Source organism: Benincasa hispida, chromosome 4 (assembly GCF_009727055.1).
Source record: "Benincasa hispida cultivar B227 chromosome 4, ASM972705v1, whole genome shotgun sequence".
In the NCBI taxonomy this organism is placed as follows: domain Eukaryota; kingdom Viridiplantae; phylum Streptophyta; class Magnoliopsida; order Cucurbitales; family Cucurbitaceae; genus Benincasa; species Benincasa hispida.
Genome location: NC_052352.1, coordinates 43,027,893 through 43,050,378, shown reverse-complemented (window position 1 = coordinate 43,050,378; position 22,486 = coordinate 43,027,893).

Genomic DNA, 22,486 nt, shown 5'->3' with positions numbered 1-22,486 from the left:
ACGGATTAAGATTTGTAGTGAGTGAGTACATGGAATAACAAACAAGATAAAAAAAATAAAAAATAAATAAAAATAAATCTTTCAATGATATTGGAAACCATATCCTTAAAATTACAACAGTTTGAGATAAATTAAGGAAATTTAAAATTTGAGATAAAAATTGATAAAACTTGACATTCTCAAATTTATGCTTACGATAGATGTTAAATTTAATATTTTTGAAGTTTTTTTAGTACAGTAAGAATAGAATGATCCAAAACATGGATCTTGTGATCACGATGTCAGTTGACCTATACTCACATTGACTTAATATTTTGAAGTTGATTAATTCTATAGAAATTGGCTAAACGATCATATTAATTTTGACGTAATAAAAACATCATCTGACTATGTTTTCGAAATTTATAAAAGGGTGATTAATGGAAATTAAATTTATTTTAAAAACCGTTAGCGAAACATTTTACAAATATACATAATTTAAAATTAATTTAACGTGATTTGATTAATTTTGTATTTTAAATTATAACATTAACTTTAATTTGTCAATTTAAATAATTGAGATATTTTAGCTTCGATAAAGAGGTTAGATATTTAAATTTTAAGTTTAGATGATTAAAAATGAAATAAAAATAACCTTCATTTCAATGTAATTTGTATGTATTTGAGATGAATTTATATATTTTGAAAGTTTTATTATGGTCCACTTTAATTAAAGTTCACCAAACATATTGTTGGGAATGAATTGAAAATATTGACAGATTTTTGGTGGGTTTGACAAATAAAAATCAATCACACTCTATCTTGTTTCGATATATAAAGTTTGGTAGATTGCGATTTTTTTTTTTTATGAGAGAGATTATTTTTAAATAATAAAATTATTAAAAATGTTTATAAATAATAGTAAAATATTATAATTCCATCTGATAATAAAAATTTTCTATATTCATAAATATTTTAATTCATTTTTCTATATTTATGAAGAAAAAAAAGAAAAAATAATAATACAATACACATCACGATTTACACGTGGGCTTTAATTACTTTAGAATAATTTATATTTATCTTCATTTATTATTTCATGAAATAAGTATTTAAGAAGTTAGTGGGACCACTCAATAAAAATAATATCTAACGACGTGTCAATTATAAAATAAAGGAGAATATAAGTACGTGATTAGTATCACCATTTGGATTTTATTTTATGTTTTTTTTCATAATTCAAAGTCTAAAGCAATATAAATTTTGAATATAATATTTTTTTTATCTTGAATTTTAAATTTTAAAATACAGAATTGTATTAAATAAAGATAACAATATAGTAATTTATGTTATAAATTCAATTTATTTTTTAAAAAAGTTAAAATATGTATTATATAATTTATTATAAATTATATAATATTATAAAATAATAAGTAAAAAACATAAAGCAAGTTAATAAATTAAATAATGAACACTCTTATAATAATTGTAAATATAGCAAAATGTTAAAAAAAATAATGAATAAATTGTATACGTATCAAAAATGATATTCCGCCCATATAAAATGGAAAAGAATTTTAGATGCAGCCCAAGCTACATCCAATGAAAAAATGACACGTGGCCATTTTTTTAAAACAAATATTTTTTGATTTTTTTGTATATATGCTCCACCTAATCATTATGCATATAAAATAGAAAAAAATTTGGGTGTTTCCTTTGATGCGTGCATTCCAAATATGGTCTAATGAAATATTGTTTCGTAGTATTTTCATTTTGTAAAAAAATATTTTTTTTCTTTTTTATGTGATGTACAATCTAAATTGTACCCAATCATTGTTCTATAAAATATCGGCCAATAAAGAATCATACTCATGTGAAAATAGTTTTCTTTCTTTTTCATCATCACCAAGAAGTTGGTTTCTTCTCCAATCTCCTCACCATCACCACTACCAATTTATTCATTTTTTTCCCACAAAATTCAACCTCAATTGCATTCAATAATTAATGGTAATCTCACTTTATTTTAATATTGTCATAGAAGTGTTAGTTCTATTTAGAAAGATATTAGAAATATATGAGTAATAATCTTTTTTTAGTTAGAAGTCTATTATTAATTATCATTGATAGACTTTAATTTTACATAAAGTAATACTCAATAATATAGTCAATAATGTAACGGACTTTTATTTATTATATAATTCTATCAGTAATTAATTACTGTACCATATTATATAATGAGAGTCTACCAATAATAGCTAACGATGGATTTCTATCGGTTTTACTTTTTATTCAATTTGAGAACCTAATTATATTGTAATATTTTTTAGATTGTTAAATAAAAGACAACTAAAGTATTCATACCTAAAACTCGTATGGATAATGAGCAACCTAGTATATCAATAGCAATTTATAATATAATGATTAATTACATATGATACAATTAATATACATTATTAATTTTGAACTAGATTCAAAATTAAACTACAAAACATGAGAATATAAACATTTGAATAAAATTCAAATAAAAAATTAATATAAATTAGATTTATAGTACAACTATGGATTATAATTGATATAAATAAGATTTATATTAAAACTATAGATTATGTGAGAAATGCATATTTAGAATAGGATTGAAATTAATTAAATTATATATTGATATTTATTTTATTTTATTTAATTTTTATTAATTAAATTCAATTTTAACTCTCCGAGAATGGGGAAGAGGGAAACATGGGGAGATGGCAGTTACCGTCTCCCCCTTTACCTTTAATTTGTAGAATGGTCTGCACTTTGAAGGGCTCGACTTCACATGTTTTTTTCGTCTCTCTCGCACACTCTCACAATTCTCCCCAACCTTCATTCTCAGAGAAAGCATTGTCTATTTTTTCCTTCCCTTCCGCAGAGGTTCCCATCAATCTCCTTGTCCAAAGAAAATAGCAAAGAAGATTTCTTGGTGGTGTTTTGCTCAATATTTCTTGTTTGTCTATGCTGTGAAACACCAATTCCTTTGGAGAGGGAAAAGAATTTGAAGACTGATCTTTAAAGGTAACAATACTTTCTCTTTCAATTACGTAATAGCATGTTAAATTCCTCTATTTTATTGTTATATGTAAAAATCCACTCAATACGATTAAGACAAACAACAATTACACGCTTCTGGACAAAGAATTCGATTCCTACACAAGTAATAACCTAAACGGTCTATAGTATATAGATAAGGTTAGGTGTTTTATCCTAGGGATACTATGGATATGACCCATTTTGTAAGTATTACAAACGATGTGATCCAAGTCGTTTATGTAGACACATAATCTAAAGGGTCTATAGTATATAGATAAGGTTGGGTGTCTTATCCTAATGATACTATGGATATGACCCATTTTGTAAGTATTACAAACGATGTGATCCAAGTCGTTCATGTAGACACATGTGAGTGGGGGTATCTTATACAAAGAATTTGTATAAGACTGGACGGTGAAATCATTAATCTCTCTCTGTAACTCCGTTTGTTGAAGATATTAATATTTCATAGGATGATCGTATCTAACTCAATCCTAATCCTGAGTGAGTTATGAACTCCTACCTATGAGGACTTGTCCTTTGATTTACATAGGTGAGGGTGGCCCGAGTCGCCAACTCAATAAGCCTACCATTTTAGGGACTTGATCAAATAGGGAGCTGGGAACATAATTTCACAAAAAGAAATTCACTCATTTTCATATAGCGTAAGTAGATGAGTAATTCTCTTAAGTGTTGACTCCAAGACTTGAATAATGGGCTCCACCTTCTCATTAGCCTAAGAGGGACATGATTTAGGGTTGAACCATAAACAAATTGTTCATTAGAGGATAGAGGGGCTACACAGACATTTGATTCAACTGTAATTAAGAACAACTCATAAAAGGTCAACTTACATGATGGTTATATCCATGAACGCAACATGTCCTATAGTGCATAAGAATGCAACTATGAGTATATAGTAGTTTGCTTCATAGTTAATGAATGTTGATTAATTAATTAAATTAATTAATCTTGAATCATTTGAGCTTATAAAGTTTTGAAAGAATAATTTGAATCATTCAAATTAGTTTAAGGAAACATATATTAATTATATATGATATGATTAATACAAAATATAATATATATAGATACATTGTTACATATAGTCAATTATAAATTTGATTTATAATTAAAACTATATAGTATGGAAAAATTATTATATTTGAATGTGATTCAAACATTAACTTAATATAAATGAGATTTATATTAAAATTATAAGTTATATATTAATATTTGTAGCTGCATCGTTCTTTTATTTTTAGGTTTTTTTTTTTTTTTTTAATTCCATCTATTTTTCCTCTTTCGAAAGGATTCATACAAACTGGTCCTTGTTAAGAGATATAGCGAGGAGGGCTTTTTGGAAGCATTTAACGTAGAAGAAGGAGGAGAATTCGTAAAGGAATCACTACTGAGATTTATTGAAGAAAGGTCTTCAAAAGTAAATTTGTCATAATCTCATTTTTATGCTTAACAACTAATCACAACATAAGTCGTCTGTATTTTAATTTAGTTTGTAATTTTCATTTACCCCTAAATCAAAATAAAAACTTTTATATGCTTCCACTAACCAATTCAATCCCACCACTTTTTTTTTTCACTTCAAAAAGTGCCTAAAAATCTTAAATATGTCCCAATTAATTAATCTTGATTATTTTATTTATTAAGAAAGTTTTGTGGAGTGCATACTAGTTGTCAAATCTGGATAATCTACTCTTGTGAAAGTTTTCTTTTTGTGCGAATACAAATTTATCAATTCATTATAAATTTATAATAAGGCATGAGAGTACCTTGGAATTCAATGTAGTGGTTTATCCTAAACTCAAAAAAGGATTTGATAGTAGTGGGTTAATCGTGAATACAAAAAATGATTGTAGTTGATCTTGAACTCATTGAAAAAGATTGAAATATGTTGGATCCTAAACCTACAAAAGGATTAATTGTGGTTTCACTCTTGAATCCAAAAAAAGAATGGTAAATTGATTTGGTTTTCACCCTTAAGAGAATTCTTATACTAAAATACCCACAAAGGAATCTGGATGAGTGGAATTGAAACTTTGAACCACTATAAAAATTATCGGTGTCATCACTTTCTCCATACTCTTTTATTTTATGCCCTAATTATTTTATGAGAAATTGCATGCTTAGTAATTTGTTTTGATTCATTGTGTTAAATATTTTTTTTCCTATTTATTTATTTAGATTGAATTAGTTTAATTTAAATTTATAGAAAAAACTTTATTTTTTAAGTAACTTTATTCACCCTTTCTAGTGTTATGGTATGATCTTACAAGTATCACATGTTTTCAATGTTTTAATTTATAGTTAATAATGGAAGGATATCATCCATCAACTTTAGTAACAAACAAAATATAATACTACATTTAGTATGAAAAATGGAACAAAAATGTTCTTTTCCTTTTTTTTTTTTTTTAGAAAAAGTATACTTTTATTAAACCTCAAGGGCAACTTTGGAATTTATATCTTTAGAAATAAGAGAACTAGCCCATAAAGGAAATTAATTACGCCAAACACCAGACATACAAAATCTTCCAGCTCTTTTGACAACTTCATGGGCAATAAAATTTAGATTTCTTATGATGTATTCAAATGAAATGGCTAAAATTTATCAACAAGCTCAGAAATCTCTGCATGTAAGCATTTTACCTCACTGTGAGAATACGATTTCCCATTTATCAAATTTATTGCTTCTAAACTGTCTGAATCTCTGAAATTCCCCAAATTTTTGCCAATCGAAGACCTTCTAAAATTGCTTTCATTTCAGGTAGAGGGGGAATTGAGGAATAGGATAAGCATCAAGAGCTAATCCATTCAAGGTTCCATTTGAGCTTCTACATACTACTCCCAACCCTAAAATTGAAGGAGATTTCCCTCGAGCAACGTCAACGTTAATTTTCAGAGCATCATTTGGAGGTCGTAACTATCTTGAATGGCTTGACACAATAAAATTTAAAGTGGATTTAGGGTATTCATTTATAGGAATCTTGTATTTGGAAAATTCTGATAAGTAATTTTGAATCTATGAAGCTCGGATTGAAGAATCGGTAATATCGGAATTGTGCACAACCTTATTCCGATCAGACCAAATACTCCAGCACATCACAACAATTAGACCACGTTCTTCCTAATTGCATGAATTGTTAATGTGAATCCATCTATCGATGAAGCTGAGATTGAAATCGTCAAATATAATTGGACAATCAGAGATCCGACTCCAAATTTCAATGGCTCTTTGACATCCACAACGTGTGATCGATGGTTTCAAATTCTTCATTACATATAGGACAATAAGGTGTGATTTCCATTCATTTTCTTTTTAATATTGTCCTGGTAGGAAGAATATTATTTAATGTTTTCCAAAAAAAGTGTTTAGTTTTGTTTGGAATTTTCAATTTCCAGAGATTTTTCCAAACATTAACCATTTTGTTATTACTAGAGCTTTCCATAGAGATGTCCACGGGGGACCGGGGATATCATTCCCCATCCCTTTCCCCGCTCTCTGCTTCCCATTTCATTCTTTATCCCCATGAAATTCTTCATGGGGATCGGAGCGGGGATTCCCGCGGAAAATTTTTTCCTGTTACTCTTTTTTTTTTTTGTAAATAACCAATTAATTTAAATCACTAATGTGAGCAAATGTTAATTAAATAATTAACTTTATCACTAAATTGTTTATTATGGTTAGTTTTATATGACAATTTGAATTTAAAGATAAATTACTCAAATTTTGACCTAAAAAAGCTAACTAATCTTTTTTAATAGAAAGAAATAAACATAAATCAAATTATTCACATATATAAAATAAATTTAAACATATTCATTATCTTTCCCAATAAATAATCAAATTTGAAATTTAAATGTAATATTTATATAATAATAATAACATAATATTAGTGAACTATACTAAATAAATATGTAAAAGCTAATCGGGGCGGGGATGGGGAATGTTCCCTATCCTCGTCTCGGTTTAGCTCACGAGGAATTCTTTCCCCCACTCCCTCCCCTATTCCCCGCCTAATCGGGGAATTTTCGCCCCGTTCGGGATGGGTCCCCGTGGAGAAATTAGACATCTCTAGCTTTCCATGTCGATTATATTCTTCATAAAGAGTCGATAACCACTTTTAACGGTATATGAACTAGACTTTTCATAATGCCAAAATTAACTTGTCAAGAATTCATCTATTTGTTGGAATGTTTGATAAATTCTACATCATCCTCAATTAGTAAATAAAATAATAAATCCTCATTCTAGCTTCCCATAGGATGTAAAAAATCAACCACCAATAAAAATGAGGATAGTGGATTAAGACAGACGGGTTTGAATGAGATTGGTCTGGGTAACCAAGGATATGAGAAAAAAACGTATTGATTTTCTATTGCCTACCTTGTAACATAATTCTTTGGATAATAGGTCTCTCGCCCAAACAAAACTTCTCCAAATAAAGGATGAATTAAGACTCACAACTGCCTCTATAATTGAACAATCAGCAAAGTAAATGCTTTTTAAAACAATAGAAGCCAGAGCATTTGGATTTTTCACTATTCTCCAAACTTGTTTGACAATTAATGTTCGGTAGAAACCACTCCGATCATAAAAATTTAGTCCACCCAGTGCCTTTGGTAAACACATCTTCTTCCAGTTCATACAATGAATATTTTTCTTATTACTCTCTGATCCCCACAAAAATATTGTAAATGATTTGGTTATGTCCTCACAAAAAAAAACCTTGAAAGTTCGAATAAGCTCATTGCATAAGTTGGAATTGATTGGTCAATACTTTTGATTAAGATTTCTTTTCCGGCTTTAGAAAAAAAGGATATCTTTCATCCTTGGACAACTTTTTGAATATTCTCTTAGATATTGTTCAGCAGATTTGTTTCTTGTGAGTGAAGATGGAAAACCCAAGTATTGTTCTAAATTATCAACATTTGAGATGCCTAATAAACTACTTTAAAAATTTACACGATCTTTGTTAATGTTAGAAGAGAAAATCATAATAGATTTATCAAAATTAATACTTTCCCCGAAAACTAATTCACAAAGAATGAGAATATTCTTAAGATTAATCATTTCTAATTCAGATGCTTTAAAATGATTAGACTATCATCAGCAAACAGTAAATGGAAAATAGTTGGATTAGAATTATTCAAACGAAGACCTGAAAGATTGTTAGTTAAAATAGGATTTTAAATTAAGGAAGATGGACCTTTAGCAACAAAAAATAACAATAAAGTAGGGTGATAGCGGATCATCTTGACAGAAACCTCTTGATGGAATAATTTTTCCTTTAGATTCCCTTTTTAATAAATCAGAAAAACTTGTAGAAGATATACAATCCATGATTAAAGACATCCAAAGAAGATCAAAGCCTATTTTAATTAAAATTCCTGGAAGGAAATTCCACTCTACTCAGTCATAGGCTTTGCTAAGATCAAGCTCAATAGTTGAATAGCCTTCCTTACCTTTTTTGTGATCATTGAGAAAGTGTAAACATTCATGGCCTAAAATGATATTATCATAGATTGCTCGATTAGGATAAAAGCTGCCTGTGAAACAGAAATAAAATGCTCCAAAAGAGGTTTAAGTTTGTTAGCAATAGATTTGAAAATAATTTTGTAAGAAGGATTGCATAAACTTATTGGTCTATATTCACTAACAGAACAAGGATGAGAAGTTTTAAGAATCAAAACAATATGGGTTGTATTAATAGAACTGATACCTTTTCTTTTATTTAAAACTTATAAACAATTTATTTTTAGTACTTTTACCCACAATATTCCAATATTTTTCATAGAATATAACTGAGAAATTGACTGGACCAGGAGCTTTAGTTGGGAACATTTAATGAACAACATCTATGATTTATTTTTCTGTAAAAGGAGCAAGTAAATCTTCATCCATCTTTTTGGAGACTTTAATAGAAATAGAACTCAAGATAGATTCAATGTTGACTGGAGAAGTATTTGATGATGTAAATATTCCTTCGAAGTTGGATAAAAAGGTATATTCGATAATTTTAGGATCTTCACACCAATTTCCATTGCAATCATTAATTCCAAGGATTTCGTTTTTACTCCCGCTCATTGATGTCTTTTTGTGAAACCATTTAGTATTTTGATCATCATATCGGAGCCAATCTTCACAAGATCTTTGTTTCCAATATATCTCTTCCTCTTCTAATAAAAGATCAAGTTCAAACTCTAGAGAGTGAATCTTATTAAAATCTTCTAATTTTTTTTCCATACTCTTCTCTCAATGCATCTTTATATTGTTTAACTATGTTTCTTTTTTGATTCAAAAGTTTCTCGCCCCCATACTGTCAATGGTTTAGTACGAGAGTGAAGATTTGCTTCTAAACAGTGAGAAGGCATACGAGAGTCTCTCCAATTGCAAGCAGAAGAAATTATCTCTTTGCATTCCTCGTGTAACGTCCACGACTCTTCAAATTTGAAACGTTTATTGTCATTTTTGCCTTTTTGAATTTGATTAGATATTAAATTGCATTAGATTAGTCTATGATCTAACCATCCCAATCATGATGAGAAATTTTAAGATTTGGGAATAAATCTTCAAAGGCATGGTTGCAAAGAAATCTATCAAGTCTTTCATATATTCTAACACCTTTTAATACCAGACCATGTGAACATATTACCATTGAAATTCATACCTTTCAAATTACAATCATCTAAAGTATTTCTAAAATTCTCTAAATAAATATTGGCTCTAACGGGTCCACCTTGTTTTTCATGATTCCAAAGAATTTCATTTATGTCCCCTCTAATAATCCATGGCGAATCATCACAATTAGGAAGCCTCCTCATAAGATTCTATGTGATGTATTTCTTATTAGATTTTGATATACCATATATTCCAGAAAATCTTCAAACTTTCTTGTTCCAACCGATCTTAGTATCCATGTGAATAGGAAAATATGAACCAATATTAACAAAGATCTCTTTTTTTCATAATAAGTATAAACCACCTTTCACTAGTCATTATTGACTGTGAAACATCCTTCAAGACCATTCATAATTCTGACTCAATTAGAGATTTTAATACTACACTTTGTTTCAGAGCTCTCGTAATCTTTGGAATGCTCTAGGGTTACCCAATCCCTGAGAATTCCAACAAAAGATTTTCACGAGGAATGGGAGGACTATAGTTCAACCTACTGCTAAAAAATTGTTGATATTATGATAATCCAAAAAGTTTCTTAGAATAGTTTTCTGCTTTTTATCAACTCTTTCATTTTCAGGAAACTCTTATTTTCTTTTCAGATTTTCATTTATAGAGTTTCCTTGAGTTCTTGGGATGCCCACTCTTAATTCCCTTTTCCAATTTTTTTGGCTTATGGTGAGAATGGTTTTGGATTTAAACTCTTCAATCTTGGTTATCATTTTCTTGATCAATGTTGGATGGAACAAATTCTTTAGTGTATAAATGATAGTAAAAAAAGGCAATGTTCTTTTTTTCTTTTCTTTTTTGAAAGGTATTGTAATTAAAGTGTGGGATGGAAAAATCAAACCTCAAACCTTGAGGTCGATAGTATGCCAATGGTGGACAATGGTTGCATTTTGTGTGATTTCTTCCATGGCCTATTAACAATAGCAATAAAAGCTTCTCTTCATTCCCTTTTGGATTGATCAATCACTTTTATACCATGATTATCAAATACACAAACTTGATTTTGATTGCAACACAAGTTTGATTTTACTTTTATCACCTATATCGATGCTTCCATCACTGATAGACTTGTTAGTAAATATAAATTCGCTTGATTCGTGGATTTAGGGCAGATGTCAAATATTTATAATCCATTCATATACATTTTTGGATCCGAAATATTTTCAAATTTACTTCTCTCATTTTAGTTTCTTCTCCTTTTTTTCTCTAACAATGATATGAATATTAGAACTAGACATTGACAGAAGACTAGTATCAATTTTGTTATAAATGAAAAAGAAAAAAGAAGAAAGAAGAAGAAATAAAATAATAAAATTAAAAAGGTTTGGATTAACTTAGTTAAAGCCTTAAAGGAAAATTCAAATTTTCTTCTTTATGATCTGTTTGTATATATCACAATGTTACTCCTAACGCTTGAAATATCGAGGTCTTGGTTTTATAGAAATAGTGATGGAAATTTCAGAAAATTTTATTAAAATTGATGAAAATTGCTATAATTAGTTGATGAAACTTTGATTGTGTTTCAGTTAGAATATAGTTGACCATTTTTAATTACTATTTCTATAAAGCAAAATGGTATTTAGATGTATGTTGTAAAATATATGTGTAAATGTCGATGTGAGAGAATAAATTTTAAAAATAAATGGAAAAAATGATAATAGAAATATTAGTAATTAATTACAAAATTAAAGGATATGAAATATTTACGTACAAAATAATTGTAAATTGTTTATTATAAAATGAAGTGGATACAAAAATGAAAACCATAACGTGCATTAAACTTCCATAACATAACATAATAAGGATATAAAAAACATAACAGTAAATAAAAGAGGGATACAAAAAGAATAATATCAAACATAACACGACATAATGGAAAATAAAGAAGATAAAGAAAACTCTACAAGTAGATAGAGCTTAAGAGAAAATGAGAAGAATATTAGAGAATTAACATCAATTATAAAGTTTGAGGTGAAATGATGTGAAAAATCAATGGAAAAGTTTTGAATGAAGTAAAAAATAAATATATGTTATTTTTCTCATATTTGGTTCCTTGGAAATCAAAGCTTTGGATGGTGAAAGAAACAAAAAAATAATAATATTAATTTAATTTTGAGGTGAAATTAAGTAAAAATTGAATGAAAAAAGTCTTAATGAAGTTAAAAATAAATATATATTATTTTTCTCAAATTTGATTTCTTTAAAATGAAAGGTTTTTATGGTAAAAGAAAAAAAAAACTCACATCAGTTGAATTTTGAGGTAACATGATGTAAAAATTCAATGAAAAGAAAGTTTGAATGAAGTGAAAAATAAATATTTCTTTGAAGGAACTATTGCTAACAAATTCCATTTCGATTGAACGCATACATTTACAATCAACAATACAGATTATGCATCAAAACATAAATTACAGCATGCTTTTGAATAAGAAACAAGGGTTTAAAGATTATACCTTTGAAGAACTCTTCTTCAAATAAATCCCTCATACGTTCATGAACGCGTTGAAAAAGCGCGAAATCTCCTCGAACAAGCAGCAACCAAACTCGAACCAAAAGGTAGAGGACATTACCACTTAGTTACCTTGGTATTCTCGGTGTGAGAACCCAATAGTGGTGGACTCTGATTATTTTAGTTAGAGGGTGTTTGTGGGATTGAGGAGGAATATGATCGAGGAAGACAACAGTCTATCGCATAGAAAGATCTCTCAATCGTTTAGAGAATTGAGTCTATCGCATAGGCTCTCAAGCAAATCGTGTAACGCTTGTCCCTTGGAATATAAAATCATATTTTGTTTTATTCCATTTTGTCATAAAACTAATTAACTTTCTACTAAGGTGGCTAGAGAGAAAAAGGGAATTAATTATCAAATAATTAATAATTATAAATAAATATGATAACCAACTTATCATATTATATTTATAACCCATAGTTTTAATATTGCATCACATATAATATATAAATTATAGTTCTTTTTCTCTATTTTATGGCATTTAATATAAATCATATTTATATTAAATTTTGACAACTATGAATCTCATTCATAGAAAATATATTTGAATCATATTGAAATATTTATTCCTCTAATTAATGTATCAAATACATTATGTTAATTATATCATATATAATTGAATTAATTTAATTATATCATATATAATTAAATTTCCTCTTATTAATTTGGACATTTCAAATTAACCAAAAACCTTATTCTCAACTAAATCCATTGAGCTACCAAGGGGACCTTATGGACCTGTAGCTTGAAGCTCCAACGATACGTAAATAACTGATTAAACTCTTTAATCACATTATCCACCACTTGTTTACTGTCGGGCATTCCATTAAAGACCGACAGTTGCACTCTTCGTACTACAGATATATTTCTGTGTCCATTGGATATAACCAATCAACAGTACAATGACCATTCACAAATTGCTCGTAAGTACAGTTGGGCCAAATTACTATTTTGTCCCCATAGTTACATCTAACTCCTTAAGTACCATGATCCTTCGAATGAACAATAGATCATAGTCCCACTATGACTAAACCCGTCCCCAGCCAGGAGAGAGTGTGGCGTCACATTGTTCAAGACCCAAAATCAACCCTTAAGGGAGCAATTTATTATCTCTGCTTTGGGGAATGAATAAATTTCATCTTGTGTAGCTGAGTTCCCGACTTTCCAATCAAACGAATCCCCAAAATGGTAGGCTTGTTGAGTCGATGATCTGGTCACTCTCACCCATACAAATCAAAGAACCACCCTCATAGGCAGGAGTTCACAAACTCACTCAGGATTAAGGTCATGTTACCTATGGTCATCCTAGTGAAATTGAAAGTCTCTATTATGAACGGAGTTATATAATGAGACTAAACATTTCGTGGTCCGGTCTTATACAAACTCCTTTGTATAGAATATCTCCGCTCGCAATGTCTAATACATGAATGATTAGGATCAGATCATTTGTAGCACTTTACAACAATTGTAACACCTACAAAATGAGTCATACTCGTAGAGTCACAAGGATAAGGTGCCCAACCTTATCCATATACTATAGACTATTTAGGTTATCACTTAAACATGATCCACCCGTATGTCTCCATATACATGTTTAAGTTACAACGATCTTAGATATTGGTTTATTGATTTGTGGTCAATGAAACTAAAATATCATATATTTCATAGACGAAGTGAATAAAATATCAAATATTATTAATCACAGAAATATTTGTTCATACAAGGTTTACAAATTATAGAACCATACGAGATTTAAGGCATAAACCCTAACAATCTCCCACTTGTCCTAAAGTTAATGTGGTGTACAAGATAATCAAATTACAAGTACACAAAACAATAAACTAAGGCATAACACACCCAGTATAAGATCTCCCATTTGCTCTAGTCCAGCCATGGTCTATCCCATGAACCCATACTCTGCAGGTGACCCTCAAACGCTGTAGCCGTGAAAACCTTCGTAAACTGATCAACATCATTATGCTCTGAAGCTATTTTTGTGACAATCACGTCCCCTTGATGCACAATCTTTTGGATGAGATGATATTTCCGCTCAATGTGCTTGTCGCACTTATGACTTCTAGGCTCACGGGAATTCACCACAGTAACACTATTATCACAATAAAGTGTGATAGGCTTTGACAGGTCTGGAACAACTTCTAGATCAGGCAGAAATTTCCTGAGTCAAACAACCTCCTTAGCAGCTTCACAAGTCGTTACATACTCGGCCTCCATGTTGGAGTCCGCGATGCACCCCTGCTTGGTGCTTCACCATACTACAACCCCTTCGTTAAGAGCCTCCGTTAAGAGTGAACACTGATCCTGAAGTGGATTTATGAGTATCCCTATCATTCTGAAAATTAGAGTATGTGTATCCCATAAGGATCAAATTCTTAGAACTATACATAAGCACGTAGTCCCTCGTTCTCCAAAGATACTTGAGGATGTTCTTGACGGCTATCCAGTGATCATTTCCTGGATTAGATTGATATCTACTAACTATCCCAACTGCATAGCAAATGTCAGGTCTAGTACATGACATTGCATATATCAAACTGCCTACGGCAGATGCATAGGGGACTCGTCTGATTTCCTCAACCTCTTGAGGTGTCTTAGGACACTATTCCTTAGACAAAGTAACTCCATGCCTGAAAGGCAATAGGCCCCTCTTGGAGTTTTACATCGAATATTTGATCAACATCTTGTCAATATATGATGTCTGAGACAATGCTAGCATTTTGTTCTTTCGATCCCGAAAGATCTGAATGCCAAGAACAAAATGAGCCTCTCCTAAATCTTTCATTTAGAATTGGGTCACTAACTAGTTCTTAACTGTAGTCAGTAAGCTTACATCATTCCCAATGAGTAGGATATCATCTACATACAACACTAGGAAAACTACTAAATTGTTGATGATCTTCTTGTAGACACAAGGCTCATCAACATTCTGATAAAAGCCATAAGATTTTATCGCAGTATGAAACCTTATATTCCAAGATCGAGATGCTTGTTTCAGTCCATAAATGGACCGATTCAGCTTGCAAACCTTTTGCCATTGATCTTAGACTATGAATCCTTTGGGTTGCACCATATAAATGGTCTCCTCAAGATTGCCATATAGAAAAACAGTATTGACATCCATTTATCATATATCACAGTCATAATATGAGGCAATGAATAGGAGAATGTGGATAGATTTCAGCATGGCAACAAGCGAGAAAGTCTCCTCATAGTCGATTCCCTCTACCTGGGTATAACCCTTTTCCACTAGTTTAACCTTGAAGGTTTGCACCTTCCCATCAGCACCCCGTTTTCTCTTGTAGATCCATTTACAACCTATACGTTTAGCCCCATCAAGTTGATCTACAAGACCCCAAACAGAATTAAAGTACATAAACTCCATTTCGAGATCTATGGCTTTGATCCATTCATCCATGTCAACATTCTCCATTGCCTTCTTATAAAACAATGGATCCTCAACTTCACTATTAGCTACCATAGCCAGGATTTCAGTTAAACCTATATAGCGAATAGGTGGGTTCACAACCCTCCCACTATGTTGAGGTTCCCTCAACACTTGAGGTGGATTTGACCTACTAGATGAACCTACTTTAACAACTCTTGTTGAGGTAATAGGCTCTTCAACAACTCTAATTGAAGATCCAGTAGTGTTGTAAAGTGATAAATCATGCGACAATAATAAAGATGCATTAATTTTTGGTAATACATTAATAAAAGGCGATGTCTCAGAAAGCTTAATAAATACAGGATGTGATCGGATGAGCAATGCGGCAAGTCTTTGAATAGAATCTATAGAGATGAATGGGTTAAGGGGAAGGCTATTTGGAAATCATTAATCCATACAGGAGACGCGATCGTGGTTTTTACTTCCCATTGGCTCACACCTTTCGGTGGTTACCACACTAGTCATATCTCTATGATGTGAAAAAGGGAAGTGTTGTAGAACGCAAGGTTATTTCTATCTCTAGAAGTACTTATTACTTTTCTTAACAAGTTCTATTACCTTTCTCTTTCGAGAAGTTGATTATCATACTCAACTCTGCTTTCACAGGTGAGTATGCCTTTAAGCCAGTGTTAAGCAAACTCGATAACATTTCACGACATGGATCAAGTCGTTCGATTAACCTTTCTCCATACCCTGGGGGTTTAGTGACTCATGAACAAGGAAATGAAAAAGATGGAGATGAACATGATGATAATATTGAATTACTAAATCGTTCATATACAAATTTAACTAATATCTTAGTTAACAATGTTCTACAAAATGATAATACAGAGAGAATGGAATGGTTGCAAGATTAATGTCAATCTCTTGACAAAACGGATTGATGGTGAAATCTTGTTGGCGTGATGTGACTCGTGGAGTGGATTGGTGAACTTTCTTCTCAGGTAAATTCTCTGGTGACCTTCTATATGGGGATTTGGAGTTTTGGAATAGAAGGTTCCCTGTAAAAGTTGGGCTTTCTGATCTTGTTCGCTATATGTCACTTTGTTGTGCTGAGGCTCTATTTTTAGAGCCATGCACTTGTCTACCTTGATAAGAGTATCTGACTGGTTACTATCATTTTTTGAGGTAGGTGAGAGTATCAGCGTTGCATCATGGTCAACGATTAGGACGTATATCAAAGTATCTGTTGTACGATTTCAAAAATCTCAAGGCATGCATTGTTTACATCTTTCCTTGAAGGGTTGTCGCATACGATGATTCATGTTTTCCTGCAAAACATAGAATTTGACAACTTTTTGCCCATGAAATGCAATCAGTGGGTGTGTTTTGCGATATCTTTATAAAACTTTGCTTTTTTATACCAATTTAGCAATGACCAGCGCATTTTCTTCCTATCTATTGTCGCATATTCTAAGAATGTGGTACAAGTAACTTGTATTTCTACAAGTTATCAATCATGTAGCAAGCAACCATGCATTGAGCAGCTAAACGATGAGCACGAAAGCCTATGCAATCACGTAGCTAATGACAATGCGATGAGCGTGAAAGTCTACATGATCGTGTAGCAAGCAAGCATGCGTTGAGCATCTAAAAAACTGCGTGATCGTTCAGCGAGCACCTACTCAGTCTTATAGCAAACGCAACACGATCGTGTAGTAAACTCTACACGATCATGTAGCTTTAACTATGCGATCGTTTAGCAAATGTTACACGGTCGTGTAGCAAACTCTACATGATCGCATAACAAAAGCTACCCGATCGTTTAGCTGTAGCTACAAAATCTGGAACCTCTGTTTCGTCTTCTCCATTGAAACACCGATCTGCAACTCTTCTTTGAAGCCTCTGGAACACCACAAGCGACTCAAAACTAACAAATTTATAGACTTGATTGCAATATTAATGCCCAAAAACGTAAGGCCCCTTACAAACCAAATTTGTAAAAAAAAATAAAGAAAGCCTTAAACAGAAAGTTTTATCCCGAAACATCCATCAACAAAAACATCCATAACCATTCATCGCGTAAATAGAATGCAAATTATAAAACCCGCCATTACTGTAAAACAATTCAATACAATAATGGAATTTGGAATCAGAAATCTATAACCTAGCTTTGATACTAATTGAAGGAATTCGTATGAGGAGAACCTTGAGCGGAAGCAGATCGACCAAATTCCATTAATTATTGAATACAAAGTTTACAGTAAACATACAAATAGATATGCATTTAAATTAAACTATAACATGCTTTACAAGAAAAGGATTCCAAAAAAACTTCACCTTTGAAGACTTTTTCTTTACGAATTTCCCTCGAACGGGCACGTACAATGATAACGGCCAAAAATACACGTTATTACAACACAAAGATGTAAAACAATGTAGGATTGTGACAGTAAAAATATGTAAAATCATGTCCAAAAGCATTAAGTTGAGAACATTACGATCGCATGCACCCATCGCATTAAAGTAGCTAATTTACGTATTTTGTGCAGGAAAATGCGTTGGCGCAAGACAAAATTGCGATCCAAGGAATTCAGCGTCCGAGCGCATTAGAAGATTGCGACCGCAAAGCTATGGGATCGTATGCGTTCGTGAAGATCTGCTCAAGAAGGTAGCCGCATAGAGACGGAGCATCAAGGTGAAAGCTTAATAAATCATGATGGGATAGAAAGCTGATGACGGTTGAATCCGAATTTAGTTAACAAGCCGTTAACGATACACTGTAGCAAGTACACTCAACTTTTCGGTGACAATTAATCAGCGCATCAGGCAGAGAATTAATTACATCCCATCAGCGCAATCATTTGAGAGAAAAGCTCTTCACCTTGAAGCTCTATAAATACCGAAGGCCACCTTCATTAAAGAAGTATGTTCGGTTCCAGTTCAGCAGTTAGAATTTTGTAGTTCTTTTCCGCAATATACATAGATAGCCGTAGTCTGTAATTTCTATATACTTAGAAGGCGGAGGCGAGGGAAGAGAGACGACGCCAGAAAATCGTCCTTGGTGAGCTCGAGAGAGTATCGGGAAGCGTTGAGAACAGATAGAGGGTTGACTCTTGCGAAAGCAAGAATATTTTTTTGGGCAGAGTAGAGAAAGATACAATGTAAAAGCCTTAGGAAGCAAGACATTACTACCAGGCTCCCTATCCTTACTTCCCATTATCATTCTGTATTCTGATTTCATTTATAAAATTGAAATTGTATCTCTACATCTGTTCACTCTCTTTACATTATGCATGAGTAATTAAACTTCTGAATAGGTCGAGAAACACTTAGCTAGTATGACCTAAGATCTTCATTTCATGCAATCATCTTGTCTTATGTATGCATCCATCACTCCTTTAGAGCTACTCGAGAAAGAGTCTAAAGAAAGAACCTAGACTTGAAAGAGCTAGGTTAAAATCTAGGCTTGAGAAAGTAAGATTAGAACCGCATAAGAAAGAGATAGAAACTTAAAGATAAGTTCTATTTGCTAACATGCATCACATGCACCCTAGAAATAGGTTATGGTAGTATGCGGTCGCCTTGTGTATGTGTGTGTCATTCATCATCGCATAAACAAGAATAGAGGCTTAGACGTAAGTCTTATAGACATCATCGTATACTTCGCATGCGTCCTAAAACTAGAAGCTATAGCATTTGCATTGAGAGATGACCTGTTGTTGTATGTGTGTGGCATGATCGCATAACTTGAACGCAATCTTAGGAAGTGTTAGCTAAATCCCTTTTCAACCCGTTCCTCGCATACTCATTGTAACTTTCGTTGTTATCATTTCTTTTCTCAATTCCGCTGCATAGAATCTATACCTCAAACAAACATATCAACCAACTCATTGTTTTATTTGTCACCGCAAAGGAATCAGAAATCACCGTCGCATACTGTCTCCATAGTCCCTGTGTTCGACCCTGGGCTTACCAAGCAACCTAGTAGGATTTATACTTGGATTTTTTTAGAAAAACTTGCATGCATAACACATACATCACCATCGTAATATACACCATTATTTCATCATATTCACAACGCATCATACAACTTGAAGACCTTCTTCAAGATAATCTTGAACCAAAAACTCGGACACTACCACAGTGAAACCTTGATATTCTCAGGGTGAGAATCCAGGAGTGGTGGACTCTGTCTATTTTGGTTTTTTAGGGAAAGATTAAGGGTGGAGGAGGAAGAAGATTGAGATTTTTTTTTACACTAGGCAAACTCACAAAACACTTCTATAAATTTCTCTCAATCATCCAACACACTGGCAAAATGTTGAGGAAGAAGAAAAACCATTTTCCTTTTATTTCTCTTGCCATAAAAGATAACCACCACCCACTAATGTGAGTGGAGAGAAAAGATGGGGCAAGTCCCTTCCATATTATTCAAATAATAATAATATAATATAAAAATATATGATAACTAACTTATCATATTATATTTATATAACCTATAGTTTTAATATTATATCACATACAATATAAACTATAGTTTCTTTTCTCTGTTATATGACATTTAATATAAATATATTTATATTAAATTTAACAACTATGAATCTCATCCATGGAAAATATAATTGAATCTCATTCAAATATTTATTTTCTCCCACTAAGCTTTAATGTATCAAATACATTATGACAATTATATCACATATAATTGAAATAATTTAATCATATCATATATAATTAAATCCCTCTATTAATTTGAAAAATTCAAATTAATCAAAAAACTTATTCTCAAATAAATCCTTTTAAGCTACCATGGGGACCTCATGGACCTATAGCTTGAAGCTCTGATGGTACATGTGTTAGGGTTGATGCCTTAAAGTCTCATGTCCTGCAGTTTGTAAATAGTTTGTATGAACGCTTGTGTTGTTAATATATGATATTTACTTCACATCTTGTATTTTTTATCAGTTGCTTGTTTTATTTGCTTTACCACAAACCAATAAACATAAAATCCCTGGTTATCTGTATGTGACTCAAGCATGTATGTGGTGACATACGAGTGGATCATGTCTTGAGTGATAACCAAAATGGTTTGTAGTATATGGATATAGGAAGGAAGCCTTATCCTGGTAATGCTATGGATGCGGCCCGCTTTGTGGAATGGTCACAAGTGTTGTGACTTGTCACAGATGGTCTGATTCTAATCATTCGTGTTGGGGACATGCGAGTGAGGGCGTCATATACAAAGATTTTGTATAAGACCTAACCACGAAGTGTTAACGTCTCGTTATATAACACCGTTCATGACAAAGACTTCACTTCACTAGGATGAACATAGGTAACATGACCTCAATCCTGAGTGAGTTGGAAAATCCTGCCATTGAGGGCGGTCCTTTGATTTGTATGGGTGCGAGTGGCCAGGTTGCAGATTCAAACTTACCATTTTGGGGATTCGTGTAATTTGGGAGCTGGGAACTCAGCTACACAAGATGGAATTCACTCATTTCCCAAGGCAGGGGTAAGTAGATAGATAGCTCCATTAAAGGCTAATTCTAGGGCTTGAACGATGTGGCGCCACACACCTTCTTTTGGCCCGAGAGGTGTTCACACATAGTTGGACTATATTGTATTGTTCATTAGAGGAATCAGTGGTACTTAAGGAGTGAAATGTAACTACAGGGACATAACGGTAATTTGGTCCAACTATACTTACGAGCATCTGTGAATGGTCATCGTACTCATGATTGGTTATATCCGTTGGACACAGAAATATATCTGTGGTAAGAAGAGTTCAACTGTTGGTCTTTAGTGGAATGCCTGACAGTTAACGGATAGTGGATCTCGTGGCTAAAGAGTTTAGTCAGCTATTCACGGACCGTTGGAGCTTCGAGCCACAGGTTCATTAGGTCCCCTGGGTAGTTTGGATAAAGTTGAGAACTAGTGTTTGGGTTAATTTGAAATGTTCAAATTGACAAAAGAAAGTTCGATTATATATGATATAATTAGACTGGTTAATTATATATGATATAATTACTAAATGTATGAGATACATTATTTTGGAGGAAATTAGATATAAATATGATTTATATCAAGTAGAGGAGAAAATATTATAGTAGATATGTGATATCAAACTATAGGATAAAAATATAATATGAATATATTTATTAATTAATTAATTGGTTAATTATATGATAATTAAGCCAAAAATTACGTTTGGACGTGGGTTAGTGGGAATGATTCGGTTATTGTAACAGATGAAATAAAAAATGAAATGGTTTCATTTTTTAATTGAGGGTTCAATCGTCCAAAAGAAAAAGTGGAGCGCGCGTTGGTAAAATCTAATCGATCGCTTAAGTTTTTTCGAGAGCCTATACGATAGTAACTCTCCGCCTAAACGATCGTCTACATCGCGCCTAAACGATTGCACACTATTTCCTATACGATCGCATAGCTTCTCTAAATGATCGTATAATGTGCCGATTTTGTTAAACGATTGTATACCATTTCCTAGATCGTTTAGTAAAACCAACACGATCGTGTAGCTTTTCCTAAACGAGAAGCATTTTGCTATGCGATAGCGTTTTTTTCCCTCCCACTTGCTTATCGCCTACACGATTCGTGTTTCCTTCTTCCTCTACCAAATTCACCAAAGACCACGCTTTGGGTTCTCATTCTGAGAATACCCGGGGCTCTTTTCTGGTGGTGTCGTCCAGTATTCGTGTTTGCGGTTGTTCGTGCTACTGTTGTTGATGCTGCTGTTGACCGTTGGTGACCGTGTGGAGGGTTCCACTGCGTTGAGTTTCAAAGTTTGAAAACTGTCTTCAACTGGTA